The following is a 4,768-nucleotide window of genomic DNA, read 5'->3' on the forward strand; positions in this document are numbered from 1 at the left end:
AATACCAGCACGCGAGTTTGCAACTTCGATATGAATCTACATGTTGGGAATCCCAAACAAATTAAAATGAGATTAAGAAATGAATTGTTTAACATTTTATCTACTTTCTTTTATTTAATTTCAAATTTTTTTCCAAACGCACAAAACGATAAGTTGGAATCAATGTTCGGGAACTCGACTGAGTGGTGTTCGCCTCAGTACCTTGCGGAGCTGGGTAGTAGTGCATAAATTCATAAATAAAAAAGAAAACCTAAATTCATAACATTATTTTTTTTAGTAACTAAAAGTATAAACATTATCAAGCATAATTCCGATGATTTATGACTTTTTATTTTTTATTTTTTTATCATTAGCTCTATTGTCAGAGTTTCCGCTTTATGGAATTTCTTAAATATTTTCAACTATAATTTTTTTTTTTCTAAATTCCATCCTTTATATATAGATTTTTGTTATTTTTAGACATTTAGTGCTCTTTATGGTTTAGTTTGATTTTTACCGAGGTTTAAGAAATGTCGATCTGGAATGGAATCGGCCAATCCAGATCGGGAATTATCGGAGGCTAACTGCTTCCCACTAAATATTGGGAACCAACAGGTTCCCAACATGAGATGTCGGTTCTGGCCGGTTCTTTATTTTTTGCTATTTTTTAATTTTTAATGACCGATTCGATAGACCGGATCGATGATCCCAATCTCCGATCCATTGAACCGGATCGAAAATCCGAATAGCTGATAGGGGTCACCAAACCGTTTTTTAAAACCTTAGATTTTACATAAGCTTTTCATTTTTAATAATCTTTTTTCAAATTTAAAGCCTTATTAGGATTGCCTTATTAGGAATGTCTCTACAATCCACTCAAACTCACCTGAGTAACTCCTCTAGAGCCTGTTGCATTTGGTGCTATCCAAAATCACCCCTATAAGAAAATCCCATATTTTGTGGGATTGATTGAGATTGATCCATATTTTGTGGGATTGAAATATTCCCGTATTTTGTAGGATTGAGATTTATATTGATATATCTAAGATTTATAAGAGTTTCCTATTTAGTATGGACTCTTAATCTAACATATATAGGATAAAAGTGTAGAGAATTTTGTGTGCCTTATTTGAGCCACCATATGGGAATGGTGGTTCCTTTGGAGAGAGAAAGAGCTAAAGCCTCGTGTGCATAAGATGCAATTTCCTCCTAGAGAGAAGAAAACTTTATTTGGACAGAAACATTGTGATGATGCATCTTTTAGACTCTCGAAGATTGAGAGACTTGTTTGTTTCTTATGGAGAAGCGGTTCCCATTGAGATTTTGGGTGGTTTCCTTTTTAGTTAGAGAGAAAGTCAGTTTCTCGTTGCTCTCGCGTCTCTATATGGTGTTGTCAGTAATGGTTGCCAGAAGTAAAGAGAAGGACGGGAGAGTGGTTTAAAAGGGTTTGCTCGACTTGGATTTTTGTCGAGGTTTGTTCCAAAATCTTTGATATAATTTTCATTAGTATAATGAATTATTTTGTTTGTCGTGCCTGTTGATGTAGCCCTCTTGGTGAACCACGTAAATCTTTGTATTTTTGTGGTGTGTATTTCATATTTTATTTCTCGTTCTTTATTTGCCAAAAATCAACAACTCGGGTTTAGGGATTCCACACGCATCACGGCCATCACCAAGCTCGAACCCAAGCTGAGTTTCATATCATTGGTTGGAATGGTTGACAATGAGTAAAATATTAAATAGTTGAAATGTTATACTTCTATTTGCTTTTGTGCATAAATTAATATGCAACATTTAATTATGCCAAATGGTTTGGTCTTGGTCCGAGTCATATCCAGAGCCATGACATCACACCTTCTACACCCACGATTTTGACGGGTGAAGAGCTTTTAGTGGCCAGTAGTTTAAAAAACGGATCAGTTCCCTGGATCTGGCATCTCAAAAACCCATATGGATCGTTGAATCGGGAATCGGTTGAATTTAGCTTTAAAAAAAATCGGAAAAAATTAATAAAATTCATTATAAATGTTATTTTTTTAGTAATCCAATAAAAAATGGGGGTACTCCATTAAGAATTTTCATTTTTTTGCATCAATATACGAATATTGATATGTTATTTCCTGCATGAACTACTGTTAACCATTAAATTTACGTCACACAAAAGGATAAGCATAGAATTATCATGGATGAAGTATATTATCTTACATGGACTACAATAAAGTGTACAATTTGTAAAATAAGACCTAATAATAAAATTAAAGACGACGTCATTCTCCATCTTGGTCATGCTGGTGCCATTGATTGAATTCGCGTGATAATTCATTGATTCGATCTAGGAACGAATCATCCAAATTAGTAGACACTTGACTATACCCAAATCTTTGAGTGTTTTGTTGCGCTCCTAACCCAAAATCCCCGAAGCTTGTCTATCCTTCATGCTCACCTACACTGTTGTGCTCGTCCCTACCCTCTTGCTGTTGGGACTCGATATGTGATAAGGTGGCCTCAGTATCATCATCTCTCTCATTTTCCCTTATACCTCCTGCCCACTCTCCTCATCAAGTATAATACTACCGACATCTCCGATGAATTGTGGTTATGTTGGCAAGCTACTTCATCTTTCATGTTGCAAATCACCTTTTTCAAGATCTTCTTCACCAATAGCCTCAAGGAACTCTCTCTTGTGCAACACTGACTCCTCTTCCTCTACTACCCATTATTCTATTGTGTATGTGACAAATATTGTGTCCAAGTCTATCGGCATGTAGTCTTCATGCTTTCTTCTTATTTGTCACTCTCTGACATTTAAGTTGTAATAAACGTAGACTAATTTATGAAGTCACTCCGAAGCGAGTCGATTTCTCCTATCAGTGTGCAACCATTAGAACGTACTCCAGTTTCGTTCACACCCAGTAGTAGAACATGTCTGGGAAAGCACCTTGATTGTTATCCTTCTTAGGTAAGGTGCATCACTACCATATATCTCCCACCATTCTACTGGATTAAAATCCAAAAAGCATTGTAAGGGTCAGAACAATTCATAAGATTAAAGATATGAAAGAGCAAAATATTAGTTAGGGGTTAACCTGGATCTATCTTAATTCAAGAATTCCTGACAAGTCAAGTTCCGAAGGATCCTACAGCATCCCTATACATAAAAAGCTAAAACAAAATATTTCGTTTTAGTACATTAGTTATTCCTGACAAATATAACAACTTAATGAAGTTATTACCAAAATATTAAATATTACCTCATGTATTGCCGCTACCTGATTTCGATGGCTTTTCTCCAGCCTGGCAATAATGTATCTGATCCCTTCCATAATCTTGTGAAGATGTTCAAGTGTCAAATAGAAAAATTTTGGGTTGAAGTAGTAACCTAGAAAATACATAGATAGATAAATAGCATTTAAATTTTCATTAAAAAAATATTTTAGAATTAAAAATTATATATATATATATGTCTATGTGTATATGTGTGTGTGTGTATATATATATATATATATATATATATATATATATATATATATATATATATATATATATATATATATATATATATGAGTTTGTCTAGAGTTAACAACCCCTCAAAATACAAAGGTTCAAGTTAGCAAGGGTTGTGATGGGTGTATTTATTAAAATAGTCATTATTTTTTTATTAAAAAATTATTTAAATAAGTCAGTATATGTATATGTAAATATATATATATATATATATATATATATATATATATATATATATATATATATATATATATGAGTTTGTATAGAGTTAACAACCCCTCAAAATACAAAAGTTCAAGTTAGCAGGGGTTGTGATGGGTGTATTTATTAAAACAGTCATTATTTTTTTATTAAAAAAATATTTAAATAAGTAACTTTATCATTAAACAAGGGCAAATTTGAAATTTTTACAAAAGTACAATGGCATTTTGGAAGTTAATGTCTTAGAACTTTATTTGTAGAATGTCATCGTTCTTTAGTTAAAATTTCAATTTTACCCCTCATGGAGATGAGAAAAATATCCTTTGTCTCGTAGTAATATTTACAAATTTGCCCCATAAAAGTGGATCTGGATTCAGATTCAAAAAGCAAACATGGGATGCGAATATGATATATACAAGATCGAAATTTAGATTCGGACCCAATCAGATCCAGAACATCTAGATCTGGATCTTGATTCAGTTATGAAAAGTATACATGGAATCGGATTCTGGATCCGAACTGAATCAGATCCAATAAAATTATTTTATATATTAAATTTGGATGGATCCGAGTATAGATGGATCTGATCTGGATCTGATCAGGTTTTTAAAATAATATATATATATATATATATATATATATATATATATATATATATATATATATATATATATATATATATATATATATATATATATATATATATATATATATATATATATATATATAATTATTTTAACTTTTATAATTATACTTTTAAATTTACATTGTACATCTGGATCTGGATACAAAAGAGAAAAATGGGTTGCCTCCATGGTTTCTCAAATAAAAATTTTTTATCCACACAAAACAAAAGAAAAACAGAAAAATCATGCTTAACACAACATGGGGTCGAGGTTTGATAACTTGAAACCAGCTTAGATAAATAAAAGAGTGGTGGGGGGAGAGAGAGAGAGAGAGAGAGAGAGAGAGAGAGAACAGGGAAAAATTCAGACGACCATGTGATTGTGGACAATTTCTTTACATTCCAGTGAATTCCACTTTCCATTAGAAGAAGGCATAAACAACCCCAAAATCAAGAGAA

General features: G+C 32.2%; 1 long non-coding RNA gene across 1 annotated transcript; it reads right to left on the reverse strand.

Annotated features, from left to right (window-relative positions):
• Positions 1-2,134: 2,134 nt before the first annotated feature.
• On the reverse strand, positions 2,135-3,143 carry LOC148783091 (uncharacterized). Its single transcript, XR_016049096.1, has 2 exons — positions 3,066-3,143; positions 2,135-2,976 (listed from the first exon to the last, which is right to left on the reverse strand). It is a non-coding gene; the product is annotated as an uncharacterized LOC148783091 (long non-coding RNA).
• Positions 3,144-4,768: the final 1,625 nt, after the last annotated feature.

This window comes from Amborella trichopoda, chromosome 2 (assembly GCF_054954075.1).
Source record: "Amborella trichopoda isolate Santa Cruz 75 chromosome 2, AtrichopodaSantaCruz75HAP2 v2.0, whole genome shotgun sequence".
Taxonomy (NCBI): Eukaryota; Viridiplantae; Streptophyta; class Magnoliopsida; order Amborellales; family Amborellaceae; genus Amborella; species Amborella trichopoda.